Below are 19,987 nucleotides of genomic sequence, written 5' to 3' on the forward strand. Positions count from 1 at the left end.
GAGTGTGATTTACAAGAAGGCAAAAGAAAAAAAAAAAAGCACAACACAAAAACACCATGCTAAAATTATTATATTAAAATCCAAAGCCTGACTATAAAAGACATGTTAAATTTTTTATTTATTAGTTAATTTTAGTAGTGACGTTGATCTATTTTAAAGTTACATGGTTTATTTTTGTTGTTTTGTTTAACATTCCAGCTGTCACACAGTATTTTTCACTTCACCTAAGAGCACTGAAATCATAATACCACATGAACTTGTTTTCATTGTTTGACTAGTAGTTGTCACAGTGACAAAGTTTTTTAACAGTATCTACCTTGTGTTAACGTTTTCTAGGTTAACAAAAAGGAATCGTATTCAACTTTGTAAAAAATTGGCAAAAGCTAAAGTGATTGAAAATTCTCTATTACTTACTTTAACTTGGTATCAAATTAAAGACGCCGCTATATGGCAAACATGTTGAAAATAACCTAATAATGCATCTGGACAAAACTAATGTAAAAACATGAGTGTTGCTCACACTTAACACCTGTAGCAGTGTTCCCTTGGAGGGGCATTTACCTGGGCTTCGGCAAGGAAGGCGTACGGTCTTTCTTCATGGGGAAACCAAGGTCCAAGAGATGAAACTACCATCCTGTCTCTGTTGGACAAAAACAAATAAATCCATTTTTTAAAAAAAGAGTCCGGAGAGCAATTCTTTTAAAGGGAATTGAGAGTTTTACAATACTGTGCTACTATACTAAACCTGGAACTGATGCCTGAGAATTACAGGACACGTGTATTTGCAAGGAGAACTAAATTCAGAAAGAACTACATGAAGTTGATGTTACTGGTCTTCCTTGACGGAGTGGTGATTTTGTATTATTAAAGATGTGTTTTAGATATGCTATTTCCTAGGGAAAAATCTAAATAAAATATTTTTACAAAAACCGAAAGACAGGCTGTTTATCTCTTCCAGTAAGTTATTAATTAGTTACTTATAAAATATAATTCTGAATAATACAACGCTGTCTTGATAAGAACTCTTAGTTTTGTGACCAGGGCTAGAAAGTGTGTTGATATTTGCAAGACTCGTGATTTCAAATGTTTATTGAGGAGCTAAGACTAAGGAACTCTACCTTTCAGGTTCTATCTGCAGGGATAGTTTTGAGAGGCACTGCAGCACCCTATGCAGTGAAATCAATGAGTATATGTAACGTCGAGGATATTTATCTATTGTGTTTTTCAAACACAGAGGTAGTGAAAATGTTTTACTAAAAATCTATGCACAGAATCTACAATCTTCAAACCTCTGAGGCATCTTCCCATAGAGGAACCTTTTGCATTTCTAATCTGGTTCAAACTGCTATTGTCACTATTATTTCCATAGAAATATTTCACTGAACTATGAAAAGCATGTTAAGAGGTAAAATCTAAAAGCCCTAAAGACAGAATATACTTGCAGATTTATCATTTTTAATAAAAATAAATGAATCTCTATTGTGACTTTTTTAAAGTTAGCAGAGAAGGACTGGAAATCAATAGTCTTGAAATAAATGAAATCAGCCCCTATGCTTTCAGTTTATAATCTACAAGAACAGGAAAACTCCATTGCCCATCCAAATGTTTGTAATAAATTAATATCATATGATATTTGAATATAACATGTGATAGACTAAGGGTCAATAATACTGTAAGTACCAAAATTATAAAATATTTCCACAACCCTACTCAATCCATAAATAGGTATTGTTGATTTTTTAAATGCCGAAAGATACATTTTTTAAAAACAACTGCATCGTTTTATCAGTGTGCATATTTTATAAATTTCACAAGCATATCAATATCCTCTGTGATTCAGGTAGAGTAAATAGAAATAATTGGAATGGTGACAGTTGAATTATTAGAGATTTACTTAGCAAGAACAGTACACTCTAAGTACAAAAGATTCCATCGGTAGTGATTTCTCAGAAAATTAATAATTTTACAATGGTTGTTTTTTCTTTGCCTTTTAACCTTCATGGAAATAGTTTTTCTAGAAAAGTGTTATTAAAAATGTACAGGAACCTTAAATTAAAGACAAATTACACTCATTTGCATGTTTTTACTTAGCACTTCACTCTTATTTGATAAGGACAAAAGTAAAAAATTCTCAAATACCAACAAAAGAATTTAAGTTATGATATTATTTTCCCTTGAATTCGAAAACTAAACGGGGCTTTGAGTGATTTTCCTTCTTCACAACAACCACAGGGCACACGTAAGCACAGACACAGATAAAGGGGAATAAAATTGAGATTGGTCCTAATCATCTTTCACCAAACTTTATCTGGCCCCATTTTTTCATAATTCTGCTTATATCATACCAGACTGGTGGTACAAGAATCTTTTCATTTAATCTTGGACACTCTAATCTGTAGCCATCCCACAGCAAAGTCCTCTCGTGACCCCCTGTCAGGTTAGTCAGGATTCCCCTGTGATAATGTTGCATACAAAACTCTCCCACACCTCAGTGTCCTACAAAAACAAACAAACAAACAAACAAACAAACAAAAACAAAAAAAAAACATTTATTTTTTTCTGCTCAAAGGTTCATGTTTTGATGTGACTGGCTCTGCTTTAGGTTACAGATCTGATTTTTTTCATGTGTTTGTTTGTTTGTTTGTTTGAGAACTGGTCACTATCCAGAGTACCAAGATGGATAGCAGAAGAGCAAGAGAGGCCAAGAGAAACATGCAATGCTTCTTAGGACAGGGGCGCCTGGCTGGCTCAGCTGGTTGAGCATCCAACTCTTGGTTTCAGCTCAGGTCATGATCTCCAGGTCCTGGGATCCAGCCCCATGTCGGGCTCTGTGATTGGTAGGGAGTCTCCTTGAGGATTCTCTCTCTCCCTCTCCCTATGCCCCTCTCCCCATTTGTGCTCTCTCTCTCTGTCTCTCTCTAAAATAGATCAATAAATCTTTAAAAATCTATATTTCTGGCTCAGAAATAGCACACTGTCACTTCTTCCCAGAGCCCACTGGTTAAAAAATCATATGGCCAAGCCAAAATCATTGGAGGCAAAGTATGTATGACCCATATACTAGTGTCAGAAGCACTGATAATTTACATTAGAGAGTGAAAATACATACTTCTATGACAGAAGCTAGTGCGATATTAGGAAGAGTAATTCAATTCACCATACCTCCTCTGGAAAACTCTCTAGACTGATTGTCCTCTGGTTCTTGGTCTTATCTCTGTCCACTAGCTAAGCTCAGGTCTTCCTATTACCTGGCCACCAGGAACTGCTATGCTGATGTAACTGGTGCCCTCCCCTCTCCACACATCTATTGAACGTTACTTTCCCCCTTCCTAAACCCAAGACAAAAGACACTTTGGTTCTTTTTTCTGTTTGGTTTTTGGTTTTTTTATTTTGTTGTTGTTGCTGTTGTTGTTCACAGTTTCTAATATCACCACACTCAACTAGAAAAGAAGAAATTTCTACTACATCATATCCTCTTTCTTTGCTACTCCAAATTCCTGGGAAACACTAAATGGTAAAGAGGATATTTTCTTTTATGTATTAGAAGAACTCCATGACCCAGATCCTCCAGGATCAACACTACATAAAAAAATTTGGAAAATTCTCCCTCAAGACAATTGCCTTGATTGCAAAGCTAGTGACTGGATCAGTAATCCTATTTTTCAATATCAGAAGCTAAATACCTACTAAGTTTTTCTCATTACATTTCCTTATAACCACATAGTTATCTACACATTTGATGGCTAGGGAGAAGGTTAGTTTTCTAGAAAGCAAAAGATTCAAAAGCACATTAAAGTTTTGTATTGACATTGTATTTATGTAGACGGTTATTTTTTTTTTTTTAATTTTCAAGTGTCAACTCCTTGAGGGTAGAATATATTGTATACAGGTTTCCTCCTTGGAAATAATTAGAATAACAATTAGAGCAAAAACCATTAAATAATAAAAGACAGACAATAAAAATTGTTGCCTGGAAGTTGATTCCTGGTAAAGAAATAGTATTTGCAATAGCACTTTCACCCTCATGCTATAATGAGGTGTGCAAGGAGAATAAGGAAAAGGAGCAGAAAGATAGGATTTTAGAAGACCAGCTAAGGCATAAGTAGAGAAGAATACAACCACCATGCTCAGAGAAGACATATTTTAAAAATTGAAAAAAATACCTTAATCTATATTACGATACACTTACATATATTTAAAAAGAGATAGGGTAATGGAAATACACTATTTGATACTACAATGTTGAATGTATGTCATTAGACATTCATCCAAACCCATAGAATGTACATAACCAAGAAAGAACACTACTGTAAAGCGTGGATTTGGGGTGATACTGATATATCAATGTAGGTTCAGCAATTGTACCAAATGAATCACTCTCTTCTAAAAAATAAAAAGTCTTAGAGTAGCAAAAAAAACCCATAAATCGATAAAAATCAAAATCAAATTCAGCCTTACCCATCAGTCCAAGAATCTGTAAATGATAGGTTGTGTTTTGCATTCCTCAACATTAAAAAATTCTGGCTTGTTTTGAAGGGAGATGATTATGAAGAGACCTTGTACATGCAATTTCCTGGTTAGAAAAAGCATTATTCTGGGAAGCATTACCAGAAGAGAACAGCCTGATGTGGTTTATGACAATATGCATGAGTATTCCAAGGTAATGCTGTTAGGGGAAGAATATTTTTTTAAAAGATTTTATTTATTTATTCTTTATTATTTATTTATTTATTTAAGAGCGAATGAGAGAGAGCACATGCTAGTGGGGGAAGGGGCAGAGAGAAACAGAGAGAGGGAGAGAAGCAGACTCCACACTGAGTGGACCCTGAGATCATGACCTGAGCTGAAATTAAGAGTCAGACGTTTCACTGACTGAGCCACCCAGGCACTCCCAGGAGAAGAATACTTTTTAAATACACCTGCTAGAATATCCAAAATATTTCATTTTGTTACCTTTTAATTGGTAGGACTTAACTTTCTTCAGAATATTGGTACTGTAACTCGATCTGCTTTCATGTCCGTTTCTATTGAAGGTTAGGGTTTAATATGTATACTGTGTATAATGTGATACCAGTTATAATTTGCCAATGCCTATTGATGATTAAGTATCTTTCAGTATAATGATCAGTACAGAAGGAAGTATTGTAAATTAGGTATAAATATTACTCATTTCACAACATGGAATTAACTTCTTATACTTGTTATCCAAATCTCTCTTTTTAGAGGCAACGAGACAGCACTATTTCCAACAGACCACTGGCCATCTCATCACACCTGTGATAAGCTTGCCGGCAAAAAAAACTTTCCTCAAATAAGCAACACATTTTGTTTTTAAAATGAATTATTTTGAAATACTCAAAAATATATGTGACATTAAAATATGAGTATAATTTAAATTTGTTTTATATTTTAAATGAATCCAAGTATTTTTCAAAAGTTATTTTTAATACTTCAAAGTTTTTTTGGCACTTAGTTCATACTGGTGACATTTAATTATAGATAAAAAATGTTCTGTAAAAAAAAAAACAAAAACATATGTACAAAAACAGCAATCTATCTTAAAAATCTTTTATTTTTGTTGCTTTTTTCCCAATAATTAAAATGTTACTATAACCTCTGATACCTATTTGAGTGGTGTATGCTCCAGAAAAATTCTTCAGAATTGTAGCAGGAAAAAAAAAAAAATGAATGCATGTCTTTAGAAAGTGATGTCTTTAATATTAGATTTGTTCTCCTTGGGGAAAAGTTTCCTAAATACTAGGATTTTTTTTCTCTCTCCTCCAACTAGTGAACTCTTGGTACATATTGGAAACTCATTCTAGACCCCTTATGGTTTTACAAGGGTTATACCACTGCTCTGCCAATTCATTAATAACAGAAAAAAATCCTGCTTAATTGAGCACTTGTTATATGCTAGATACTCTGTCAAAGGCTGAACATGGCTTATCTACTTTAATCCTTATAAAGACTTTATGAAATAGGAAACCAAAAAAAAGGGAGAGAGATTGATTATGTTACAGCAAATCCAATAAATTATTAGCCCATTTGAATGGTATTCTTAAAAAATGCTTTGGTGATGTTTAAAAGCCAATGTGACAGTAGCAAAAGAGGGAAATGTCAAGGGGGAAGAAAGAGGAAAGACATGAAAAGGATGAGAATGCTGGTGTTAAAAGAGTATCTGAAAAGGAATGTGGCTTTTGTGGGGAAGATTTTCTGCCTCCGCTGCTACTGTCAAGAACCTCGAGTGGTACCGCTCACAGATATGTATTCCAACATCGTTATCTAGATTTCCTTCCAGAAAGGCATTAGATATTTTTATGCAAAATACTGTTTTCTTCATTTTGTAATGTGTGTGTGATACGAAAGTAAGACTTTACCATATTTTCATTCTTCTAATCAGAAGTTCAATGAAACAGAATTCTACCATTGATGGAAAAACAGGGTGTCCATCCCACTTTAAGTCAAAATCCAAATGGGCCTTATATATACCAAAACCTTAGCCATTCTCATCCCCTTTCAGACAGTAAATTTCTCAAATCTAAAATAAGAAAATAATACCAATTCAGGCAAAATTTTATATGCAAAAGTATTTAGTATATTTTTATAAAGAGCAGCAAAGCACTGAAAAAAAGAATAACTGCTCAAAATGGCAGAATGTTCAAAAATATATAATAAATATATATGCCATATATGTAATAATAACATGTATATGAAAACTGTACATACAGAAAGATGTTTTAGAGCCTTAAGGAATTCACACGGAATCATGTAACATTATATAGAAAGCACAAGACTTAATATTGTATAAAAATCGAGATGTATAAAAATTATGATTACATAAAACAAAAACATAAAATAAGGAAACTATTCCTACATCTTTGAGGAGTTATCTGTAAGTAGTGGGATTGTCTTTGTTTTTTTCCCTGGTATTTTTCTGTTTACTTACTTTCTATATTTTCTACAATGAGAAGTTACTACTTTTGTTTTCAAAAATGACACTTAAAATTACAAAAAAAAAAAGCCCAAAAACAAAAACAACAACAACAAAAAAAACACCTTACCTTGCTATCCCATCTTATCCTTTATGAAACTATACAAAATAATTTTCTTGAATAAAAATAATTGAATTTGCCATCTTAAAAGTGATTAGATCTTATAGAATTTTTTCACACATTTCTTGCTAATGTCAAGGATATTTTTGTATTTTAGCAACTTTAACAAATTTCAAAATCATTTAAAAAAATAAATCTTAATAATAGACTTTATTTAACACACAGAAAATGACTGACTTAGGATAATATTAGAGAAGAATAAATATGATTGAAATATACTTAAATAGCTATCATAAGTCAAAGAATATAGTCTTCAAAAGTGTACCTAAAAATGTATAAGTAATATATGTACTGAGACCTAGCTTTACTAAGTGCTCTGTTATACCATTATAGAAAAGTTCCCTAGAATGCCTTTTTGGCTGGTTTTGAATACTGGATACTTCTCGAACCTTGAGTCTTGAGAAAGGAGTCTGTGAAGAAAGGACTAGGTTTTGAAGTTGAAAGAGCTGTGTTGCCTTATCTTTATATAGCGTGTTATGTTTTCAGTGATCTTCTACACTCAATTTCTATTATACTTACAATGCCAATTTGAGGTATATAGGCCAAATAGTAAATGAAGTCTGAAGAGTTTTGTGGCTTCCCCATTGCCCATTGGGCCCAAATCTATAAACAGAAGCCAGATCTTCCAGTCCTATATTTTTAATATAAGATCCTTTTTCCTTCTAAAGGCAGTTCTTAAAAACCAGATGGGAAAGGGATGCTGGGCAATAGGATCTCATTGCATGAAGCAAATTATGTCAGATGGGTGACCTTCTTTGTTTAAACAGGAGACAGAAGAGGGGTGCCCAGGTGGCTAAGTCGGTTAAGCATCTGCCTTTGGCTCAGGTCATGATCCCAGGGTCCTGGGATCGAGCCCCACANCTGCTAGTGCGCGTGCTCTCTTATAAAATAAAATAAAATAAAATAAAATAAAATAAAATAAAAGTAAAATAAAATAAAGTAAAATAAAGTAAAATAAAATGTTAAACAGGGGATAGAAGATTAAGACTGGAATTTATATGCATATAAACTTGACTCTTTCCTATTCCCATTTCTGATCGTTTCCTTCTAGTTCCTATCGCAGGTCATATGGTGCTCAGCTACCATTATAGAGCCAGATGCCCAGAATGTGCCCCTCAATTGTTCCTAGAGTGTAGAAATTAATAACATTAGACTGCTATGAAAAAGCCTTGAGTAATACTTTGCCTCAGAACTCTCCATCAACGTTTTACTCAGCCACTTTCAACATGCATCTTTAAGATAGTCTAAAAGGAGTGGGCACGGTACCGTGTGTTCTGAAGTCTGTTCCTGGCTGTATGGAAAATGCATGTTGTATTCATAAAGAAGGAGGCTAAGGTTATTGTAGTCAGAGTAACCATTCTTCTTCCTGCTGTGAAGGAAAAGATTTGAATTTTGTTTTGTTTGTGACCATTAAAACATTTCAATGAAATAACCATCCCAAATGTTGTTGAGTAAAATAAAGTGAGCCAGGGACAAAGGAGACACAAAACAATGTTGCTTTTGAAGGTTGCTGACAAGTAGGCAATGTCAGTCTTTGCAAGTATGGGACTTTATGGATCAGTTAATAAATTTCCAAATGCTTATGACTACAGTGATTAGGCATTAGAGCTAATTACTCTAAGTATTTTTTTCTTCAAGGCTTACTTCCTACTTTTAGTCATTCAAATGAAACAATTAGATTCACCAAGAGAAATGGATAATGTCTTTTCAAACCATATTTCCCATAACACTCGGTTTCCTGCAGCAAATCATTAAACAGTCAACAGATGCATTGAGTTTGCAGTCTATACAACTTCAAGCAATTATTGTGAAGGGCAAAAGTGGCTTTTTTTCCCCTTTACTACCAAATACCTTCTCCTGCCCCCAATTAGACAGACAGGTTATTAAAGAAATTGCTTTACCTCTGTGCAACTTGCATACTATTTTCCATTTCAACATACTTGAGAGTCGATATCAAATGCCATGAAAGGTCTTGGGGCAAGGAAAAGAAGAGATTTAAAGTTCACTTTGTGAAAAAGGAAACGACTGATTGTTGATACATGCTGCAAAGGAACCATTCCTGTTAATAAGGGTGAGCACTTAACAATTATATCACCTAGGAAACTATATGCCCCAGAGTGGACAAATTATTGGGAGCCCCCTCCCCCAACTGCCTTTTGTTTCAGCCCCCAAAATATAAAGCAAGTATACTTTAGTGACATGATTTTTTTTTTTTCTGGCACCTTTCCATAGCCAATTCCATTCATGCAGAAAAAGGATGAAATTCCATCATTCGAGCATGACATCTCAAAATTCAAACTTAATGAGAGCTTTGGCAGCTTCTGTCGAAGGCAGACAGTGATTAACAAAACACTTCAGAGTACAAGGCACAGCAGTGCTCAAAGAAAACAGTGATGATCTCCACTTAATTGTAGAAAAGCCCAAAGCATCTGCCAGCCGAGGAGAGCTGGAGCCATAAGGAGCTATTGCTCAGATAGGCTGTCATCTCCAGAGATCAACAACCATATGCTCAGCTCAAGCACAAACTCCAAAGAAGTTAATTTTCTGACAAAATACAGGGATAAATATGACATTCAAACAAGTGTGCTCACCCATCCTGAACACACGTTCATCTGCACGCATCAGATTTATGCATCGTTTAAACACAAGCAAATATAATTTGTTTGGAACACAAACATTGCTGCATGAGTACAGGTATAATTAATCTTTGTCTGCTCCACAGGTTCTTGTGTTCTACTGGCTAACCACGCTTTCAACAAACTTTTGATGAATGGAGAAGTCACTTGTTGCTTCATACCTAAACACAGACCACATTCATTCAAGCTTTTGAAAGTAATGCAACTTACTTAATTCAAGATGAAAAATAAACCCTATTATAGCTATGATGTGAAGTGTGTACTTAGATGTAAGTGCATATATCTGTATATGTGTGTATCCTTACACACATACACACACAGAGATGTATCTTCCTGTCTACATGTCTGTCTGTCCTATCTATCATCTATCTATCTATCTATCTACCTACCTATCTCACTTCTGAAATCAAAGCTGAGATCTCAGCTAAATCTTTCTGAGACATTGCCCTGCAAAGAGAAGCAAAGGTTTCCACCTGAGAGGAAAACACTTCTCAGGATGAAGTCACCAGAAAAATTGCTTGTTGATTCCTGTGGTCACAATGTACTCTCACTGAAAATAACACAAAGTAAAAACAAGACAATAAGCAAGGAATAAATATTGAACATAAGGGCAGCAGAATGTAAAAAAGTAAGAGGCTGCAATCTAAAAATGAAAAAATTAAGAATAGAAAGAGAAGCCCCCATGTTCTCCCATCATTTAGAAGTGGAGATGCCTCTTGCAGGTAATACCTCCTTGAAAAATGCAACATGTAGCATTAGATGGAGTAGCGTCGGCAGACTATCAACTGCGCGTGTCTTGAAAACAGGTGTTTGATTTAGCATTTGCACGCTAGCCAAACAGTAGTTAATGTTTCAGAGGTGAACCACCACGGTCCTTATAAAAACAAAAGGGAAGCATCTGGTGGCAAAGTGCTTCAGTAGCAAAACTCCATCCTGTTTTTAAAAAACTCCTGATGTCCTTCACAAAAAAGAATTCAATTTCTCTTTTGCCTGTGTCATCAGCATCTTCCAAGGTTTTGCAAGGAAGCCTAAGCACTGCCTTATTTCTAGTCGTCGCCACTCTCCACATGCTGCAATTACAGTGGAAAATGTCACACTGTCACGTCCATGTATAAGCTTTGTCAGTCTGAGTTAACTTGCTCTCTTCTAAATTTGTAATTTTGATGGTATCATGGGTTCATCATTTTAAAATATGTATTTTTAAATTTTCTTCAATTATAGAAGTAATTTACGCTTATAATAGAGAATCTGTAAAGGGCAGGCAGGTACAAAGAGGAAAGTTCAAATCATCTTTAAAGCCACAATTAGCAAAAAAACAAAACAAAAACTAATTAACTTTGATAAAATTTTCTCATATAAGTAATGGTCATGCCACTGAACTCATATTAAAATGTGTAATTTTTTAATTTCCCTCCTTACACTGTAAGGAGTGCTTTAAGAATATCCATATCACCATATACAGATTAGAAAACACTGTTAAATTGCTGATTAACATTCCATTGCATAAATGGACTTATTTTACTATGACTTATTTAACCATTCCCCTATTTGGAGTTTTTCTAATTTTTCACCATTATAAATAGCACTCTAATGAAATTCATTCTTAAATTATCTCAGCTGGAGTTTCTAGATCAATTGATAGGATTATTTTTAAGAGTCTTGGTACGTGTTACTAAATTTTCCTCAAGAATGCTAATGACAAATCCTTACTGACACTATGTGAAGATTACATTAAATGGCAACTTCATTAATAGGTATTCCTTTTAATTAAACCATGTTCTAGGTCACTGTATCAGAAAAAAAGGCTTTGTGGTCTGGAGAACAAAGCTAAATATGACAAAGTTGATTAAAACACTTCCAAATTGGGGTGCCTGGGTGACTCAATTGGTTGGATGTCCAACTCTTGATTTCAGCTCAGGTCACGATCTTGGGGTCAGGGGGTCAGACCCAGGATCAGGCTCTGTGCACTCAGTGGGGAGTCTGCTTTGGATTCTCTCCCTCTTCTTCTCCCTCTCCCCGCTCCCTCTCTCAAATAAATAAATAAATAAATAAATAAATAAATCTTTAAAAATAAATAATTAATTAAAAAATAAAACACTTCCAAATGAAGATGGCTTAGACAGAAGAAATATTATTACATTTTAATTAGAAAACTATAAGAATATTCATAATTTTATTGTAGAATTGAAATATTATAGATTTGGGATAAAAAATAAACTTTTTAGTCTATAAATGTGACAATGAGGGAAGTAAATAAAAATTTATTAATGAAGGAAAAACAGAAAAGAGAATGCAAAATAGTTCAGAGACAATCTAGTAAAAGAAATACTCTTGACCCATTAGTATAGTTTATCTTGAGGTAAAAAATATATACAGTTTTAAGATTTTTATACACTTTTTCAAGTCAGTATTCAAGCATACACATACCTCTCTTGAATAACTGCTTAAACATTCTGAACCCTTGTTTTTTTCCATCCAAGTTTGTAAAATATATGGCCAGAACTGTACTGCTTCTAGTTCTTCACCACCCTCAGCCCACTTAGCTGATCTGACTTCCATGCCCACTAATTCACAGAGAACACATTGCTAAGCACACCATTACTTTTCTCATGGAATGTCTTTGGTTTATTTCTTGCTTTCTCACACTTTTCTTTGGATGTTCTTCTTTTTTTTTTTTTTTAAGATTTTATTTCTTCATTTGAGACAGAGAGATACAGAGAGAGAGCATGAGCAGGGGAAGAGGCAGAGGGAGAGGAAGAAGCAGCTCCCCATTGAGCCGGGAGCCAGACGTGGGACTCAATCCCAGGACGTGGAGATCATGACCTGAGCCGAAGGCAGATGTTTAACCATCTGAGCCACCCAGGTGCCCCTGGATTTTCTTGTTCTTGAAATCATTTTCTGATATGCGTTCTCCGATATGCATTCTCCCCTCTCCCTTTGTCCTTGTTCTTCCTTCCTCTGAGAAAGACCTCTTCCCCTTCTCTATCTATACTCAAACTGTTTCTTTAAGGAATAGCAAAATCAACATCTGCAGACAGCTTCTCTCATGGTTCCAACTCTAAGGGATCCATGGCACACATTTGGCATTGATAAAATATGACCCACTAGTACCTTTTTATGAGCGTGTCTAGTAGTCTGTAATGAAAACTGTCTCCTTGGCAGCTGCCCTTCATCTTTTCCATGCCATGTGGTGCTTGTCCCATCATTCTGACATTACCATGAGCCTTCTCCTGTGAAATAATGAGGTTTCAAATATCTAACATGGGGTTCCAGAATATAGTAAATACTCAATACTTTGGCCCTGGAATCTCTTTCTTGCTTCAATTCTCAGTACTCATTATTCTATTTGGAAAATTGCCATTTCTTGGCCTCCAAACATCTGACTTATCTTCCTGTTTGTGGGAATCACTCTTCCACATTGGGTTGTTCAGTTAGTTCTGCTCTGACATGACATATGTATTCCTGAAAATTGCCGTGCTATGCAAAATTATACAATAAAATCACCGGGCTTATGAGAAAAATAGAGCTGGGGCACCACTTCATCGGTGACACATTTAAAAAAATAAAACTTAACATCACAGTAGCAGAATTTTACATACGTCAAATGGTTAAGAAATACATAAATACTATAATAAATATGGTATGTCACCTTAATAAACACCTGAGGTTTCCCTATGAGTGAATGGTGGCAGGTATTCAGTGTGAATTGTGAAGTGGGGGAAGGCAGGTTGTCTGAAGCCAGATAGAACACTGTTAACACCAGACATGGATGGGTGTGGTTTCTTGTGTGATTGTGGCTGGGTATGTTTTGTGTATGCCTAAGTGGCTCGGTTCAGCTGAGTACAGTTTTCTGCATTCTCCTAGTCCTTCTCACAATCATAATTATAGAGACATTATGCGCAAATTGTCTCCCAATACATCAATTGAAATTTGTGTTTTCAAAGTGTTATATCAGAACTGCATGCATATGCCACATTTAGATGTGCTTTTCTATCCCAATTACTGGATGCCCCACACACTGCCAGCTTTTTGTGAAATTCAGAACAAGAACAGGATCTTCAAATGTTTCAGGTTCAAAACAAGTGGTTCTGTCATTTGGTCCTTATGAACAGGTGGGTCCATTGGTACTTTCCACACCTCAGGTGGATTGGGTTGCTGTCTAAAACTTGTTACATACAAAAGAGAATCATATCAATGCCTCATAGGTTTTATAGTAAAACTGTGTCTTCTAAAAATAGCTATTCTCTTTTTGAGAAATGGCTCTGTTTAGTATTATTCAAAGCCCTGAACTCCAGTATACTCAACATCCATTAATTGCCAAGTGAAAGTTTTGCCTATGTAAAGACTAGGAGGGCCTGAATGTGCAGGTAAGTTGGAGGAAAATTTGACTTACATTCTGAACATGACAATTCCTGCCATGCTATTAGTGATCTCTCAATCCCTAATTATGAACTCTAGGGGAGTTCCCTATGTTAGTTAGCTAAAGAGGAAAAACTGAGTTTGTCTTACAGGTGTACCATGTGCTGACTCCAACCTGAATGTAGCTTAAGAACTAGCCCTGAAGGATAGGGAAGAAAATCTAGGAGGTGGAAATTTGTAGGACACATCTCACTGCCCTCTTTGTCTGGAAGGAGAAATAGTCTGATGTAAAGTTTTATACAATACATGGGCAGTGGCTAAGGTTTGGTCAAATGGTCAGAAATTCAAAATACTTGAGGATTAATAACTAACTGGTTTAGGCAAAGGTATCTGGGCAGATATCTTGAAAAAGTCTCACAGTGGTCTCAATGTTTGCGTTCTTGAATGCTCACCTCCACAATGGAAGAGGTTCCCAATAATCAGGCACATTCTCTGTGAATGCCATTTAGCCTCTTTTCACAGTAACCCCCTTAAGCCAGTACTTTCACATAAATAAATATATAATAAACAGTGCTCACAACAAAGTACTAGTATGGCAAATACAGAGGTTATCTATGAGCCCAATTAAAAGGACTCCTTTTCGCCCAAATTGATCTGGCCTCTACCCCCGCCAAGTGTCAAGATTCCAACATGACAGTTCAATCTGAAACCCTCAAATTTTACCATAAAAGGCTAAAATCTATCATTCACTTGATGGTTTGTTGTACTATTTCCATCATGAAGAAAGCAGAGATTTGGCTCACTAGGGAAAAAAAAATACTTTTTCTGGATTTGGATTTTCCCTATCTACCATGTTTCTGCCAGAAAATCATCTGATTACGTACCAGATGTCTCATTCATCATCATCAAGGAATTTGCTTCATAATTAAGGAAGTAAGTAAAGAACTTTGTCTATAATCTCACATTCTTACCATATACATTACGCAGAAATAGATGCACTTACAGACCTGAAAGGTGACCTATTAAATACAGAAGTGTCTGTAGGCACACAACGCCTTGAGTCATTGAGTTGCTGTTCTACATGATGACGTATTTGTTCTGAATCAACAACAAAATATGGAAAGATGGAGTGGCTGTTTCCTGAGATGAAAAAGACTGGAGGAGAGTATAGAAGAGACATTCAGAATTTCTGTTTTGATACTTTGAATGTGTTTTCAATTTTTTTAAATAAAGAAAAAAACGCTTATCTATCTGTATCACTTTAGTATTTTTTACTTTATATTTTAACTTGTTTATTTTTTAATCATTTTTATTGAAGTATAATTAACATACAATGTTATATTAGTTGCAATTGGACAACATTTTGATTCAACAATTCTATATATTATTAATTTGAAGTGCCTCTTTGATCTCAGCGTGAAGACTTATGAGCGAGCGCTCTGGGAAGGATGTATTCGTATGACAGTCATCAACCAATACATGGTATTTAAAGCTAGAAGTCTAGATGAGCTCACCCAGGCAGTGAAAGTTGACCAAAATGAGAAGAGATTCAGGGAGCTGACGCCTCTCCAGAATCAGCCAAGGAGACAAAAAGGAGCAGCCACTCAGTAGGACCACCAAGAGGATCCTGTCTTGAAACATACTGAAGAAACCGTTTCGAGGAGGAGAGGATGATCAGTTATGTCACAAATGCTGCTACAAAGTAAGTTGTAAAGCAGTCACTCCAGCATGCAGCATGGAGGTCACCAGTGCCTGTGACAACAGCTGTTTCAGGGGATTGACAGGACCTAAAAGCCTGACTAGAACAGATTCGAGAGAGCTTGGGAGGAAAATTCTTGATAATAAGCACATAAGATTTTTGAGGAACTTTGCTGTAAAGGAAAGAGGTTGAAATAAGGATGGGAATATGGATAAATAATATCAGTTCCATGATAACCGAGAGAAGGCAGAACACAGACACACATGCAAGTGCACTGACACATGTGGGAGCGTGTGCGAGTTCTTTTCTGATTCTTACCTATACTTTTGTTTGCTCTGTGAAATAGGTAGCAAGGTTGTCAGCAGAGTGTGATGATACGGAGCTGGGTAAGAAGTCTGAGTGGAGGAAAGAAAATAGGAACTAGTGGTGGAGGACAGGGAAAGAGCATGTGACTTCAGATCAGTCACCTTGTACGCATGCATGGAGAGTGTGGAGAGTTATTGAAAAAAACCAGGTGATTTGCTAAGCCGCTAAGGAAGTAGGGAGAGTTAAGCAATGGGCAAGGTGCACAGGGGTGATAGAACAATGGCCCCTGGGATCTAAGCCAAGAGAAGAGGAAGTAAGGAACCTATTGATCTCATCCTGCCAGAAGCACTTAAGTTCCTTAGCTTCTGCTCTGTTCCTCTGGGCTCCTAACAAATTCAAGTTCTTCTTGTCATTTAAGTGCTTGTTTGTGTGTCTTAAAAAGTAAAAATAGCACGATCGCGATAATAAATGCGATCACTGATTACTTTCTACTTTTAGAAAGAGTCATTTGTTTTATTTCTGATCCATGGAGAGTAACAGAAATTAGGTGATGGGCTTAACTGTAGAGCAAAACACTTTTTACGAGATAACAGCGCAGAGGGCTAATCCTGAGCTTTGAAATCACATAGACCTGGGTTTGAATTCTGACCCAGTCACTCCTATGGTTCCTGTTACCAGAGCAGTAAAATCAACCTGTCTGAATCTGAGTTTTCTCATCTTTGAATGAAGATAATGTCTGCCAAGTGGCTTTACAGTGAATGTCAAACAAGATAATATTTTACATTACTTAATACCTTGTATGTCAGTTTATTTTTAAAATGTAGTTACTTTTAGTTACTCCACTGTCAATCAATATGCCTAAATTGTGTTATCTGAAATGCTAGTTTCCCCGGGTACTGTGTAATAAAGTAATTTCATGGTCAAAGACATTTTAAAATGCTGTGTCAAGCAAAGGTAAACAGTTTTCTTAATTGTAGCCCTTCACAAAGGGTTTGATATGTTAATATGATTTTGAAATTTGGGAAAGGGTTGGGGTACCGCTTTTACACAGTGACTGCCTTCAGCTCAGGTCATGATCTCAGGGTCCTGGGATCAAGTCCCACGTCAGGGCTGCCTGCTCAGCGGGGAGTCTGCTTGTCCTTCTCCCTCTGCTGCTCTCCCTGCTTGTGCTCTCTCACTTGCATGCTCTCTCGCGCTCTCTCACAAGTAAATAAATAAAATCTTTAAAAAAAATTTTTTTTGAGAGAGGGTTAAAAACACCCAAGGTGTCCCACACATATTAGACAGGAGAATCCATTTTTTCCAAATATTTAAATAGCCTACTATTTCACAAGATATACTTTCAGGAGAAACTGTTTTGGACATTCTCTGCCTGAATTTCTACTCGGAGAAGTCATTTGAGGATAACTAAGCTCTATATACTCTATTTGGCATTTTCAAAGGCCATGCCATACTTTTGAGATCTAGCATAATTATTTTTCAGAGGGAAAATTCTATAGCCTCTTGAGGAATCAAATTAGGAACCTAATTTTTTTTTAGGAACTAATTTAAAGAAAAGTTTTTTTTTTAAATATTTATTTATTTATTTATTTATTTAAGAGAGAGTGCTCTTGCATAAGTGTGTGGGGGTGGGGGGGACAGATGGAAGGAATCTTCAAGGGAGAAGCAGATTCCCCACTGAGCAGGGAGCCCAACATGGGGCTCTATCTGAGGGCCCTGAGATCGTGACCTGAGCTGAAAGTTGATGCTTAACCCACTGAGCCACCCAGGCGCCCCAAGAATAGTTGTGTTATACCTAGCTAAATCCTCTGTATTTCAAGTCAGTCAACTTCCTCTTATTCAACATAATTTTGTTACAATAAGTATTTTGTCATACCCATTAAAATTGAAAGTTGGAATACAAGCCATTTCACGTCTTCATTTTTTGCTAGCTCAGCAAGTTTTCATAGAATACAATCTATTTAACTATTTTCCAAATAATAAATCTAAGTAAATATTTTGGGCTCATATCCTACACAGAGGAAACAAGTCAGCTAACAACTGGATATACAGTTGTTGGAGATATTTTAAAAATCCCCAAGCAAGGAATATACAGGATTATACTGGCAGGAGAACAAAGTACCTGCTTTTTCATCAAAATAATGGCACTCATTAAGCAAGCACGTGACAAGGCTTTATTTTTAAAAACTGCAAGCTCTTTTTTGTTTTGTTTTTTTCCTCCAGGATTCACCTTACTGTGCTGGTAAGGACCAAAAAGTTACTCTTTCTGTGTCTCCCTGATCTTTTACACAGTTAACCAAGAAGTGAACAAATAGCAAATAAAAGATCATCAGTCTTTTACATAATCATTTTTTCCTGGGACCGCACACACATCTGTGGTCCGCCTTAACCACGGAGAATTGACATTTCCTATATCCTCGGGTTAGTGTGACATTAACTGGTGTATCACATTCTGCTAGTATCTCTTTCCCTTATTATTTTTATGCATTTTATGCTATTTTTAAAGTCATGCTGCTGAACATGTCATGACTGAATATGAGTGAATCCAAATATCAGACCTTTTAATATGAATACAAATGTCAGATTGCAGGCAAGCCCTTGTTGGTTGAATTTGATAACAGAGAACACATCCCATGTCCAGCCAATGCTAGAATGTCATCTCAGCCCAGTGTCCTTATAAAAGCACAAGCATAATGGCGCTGACAAATTTTAAATGAGTTCAGCAAAACATGAACGATTCAGGTTAATTTTGAGAAGGAAATAAAGCCTCAAATATATATGATCCAGTGTCGACCTAAATATGATACGAAGGAAAATTATAATTGCATCTTCCCACGTAATTGAACTATCAGCCTCAGATTGTTAGTGACGAGTTTGGATGTGATAAAATGAAGATAAAAATACATTCGTTCCCCTTTTTTTGTTGTTGTTGGATTTTACATTTACTCTACTTATTGGGTACTGTGTATACCCGAGTCATTTAAATTTTCAGTAATCCATTTCAAAAAGTGACCACAGGTGACAGGGGGCCTTTTGGCATTCATCTCTTTAAGTTTTGATGCTCACAGTTGTTGAAGGAAATCACTAAAAGCCAGATGACCCTGGGGTCCAGAGCCCTTTGACACAACATATTTGGAGCATCAAACACAGGTGCATGCCAACCAGATTCTAATTATCCTGGGCTGCCACAAAGAAATCTCTTTTTACTTCATTTTGGGCTAACTTTCATTTTGCCATTCAATTGAATATAATAATACTTAATGTGAGCTATATAAAGACTTATTTTGCCTTTGCAGCCTCCTGTGCTCTGAGCAATGTCAATCTATACTTCTTTTATTTGGGCGAATCACTCTCTCTTTGAGTCTGTGGAAGAACACCAGCAGAGGGAAGGATACTTAGTAGAGTCGCAGCATATAAATAGCTCTGCCGAGAGCATTACAAAGGCTCTGTTGTGCTATCACACAGCAGAGCCAATAACGTACAATATGAAAAATCCCTGCCAAGTGCACAGAGAATACAGACAATGTTTGCCATTTCTCTGATCGGTTGTTTGTTATGTGTTGCAAGAGTTTATAGTGATAGAGTCAGAAAAGTCTACCACACCCCAAAGTCTTTCTATTACAACAATAACGACAACAACAACGTAAACCATAAACACACACACACACACACACACACACACACCCTTAAAGACATCAGAACAGCACCAACAACAACAAAAAAACAGTGGGTGGGAGTGGAATTGAAACACAAACATTTCTATAGAAACAGAAATGGAGTTTTCACAAAGCACCAAAGCCTTGTATTACCACCACTTCCTTGAAGATGTCTTCTGTTTTCTGAAAGCAAATCAATCCACCAATTTGTAAAACAGT

At 35.9% G+C, this 19,987-nt stretch overlaps 1 long non-coding RNA gene across 1 annotated transcript in view; it reads right to left on the reverse strand.

Annotated features, from left to right (window-relative positions):
• LOC103672169 overlaps positions 1–19,987 on the reverse strand; it is a 124,756-nt gene that overhangs the window by 29,851 nt on the left and 74,918 nt on the right. The window contains exons 8-10 of the long non-coding RNA XR_571103.2: positions 9,014–9,083; positions 8,379–8,481; positions 562–640 (exon numbers count right to left, since the gene is read on the reverse strand). This is a non-coding gene — a long non-coding RNA (uncharacterized LOC103672169). The remainder of the gene's footprint in view (positions 1–561; positions 641–8,378; positions 8,482–9,013; positions 9,084–19,987) is intronic.

The sequence above is a fragment of the Ursus maritimus genome, unplaced genomic scaffold (assembly GCF_017311325.1).
Source record: "Ursus maritimus isolate PB19 unplaced genomic scaffold, ASM1731132v1 scaffold_5, whole genome shotgun sequence".
NCBI lineage: Eukaryota > Metazoa > Chordata > Mammalia > Carnivora > Ursidae > Ursus > Ursus maritimus.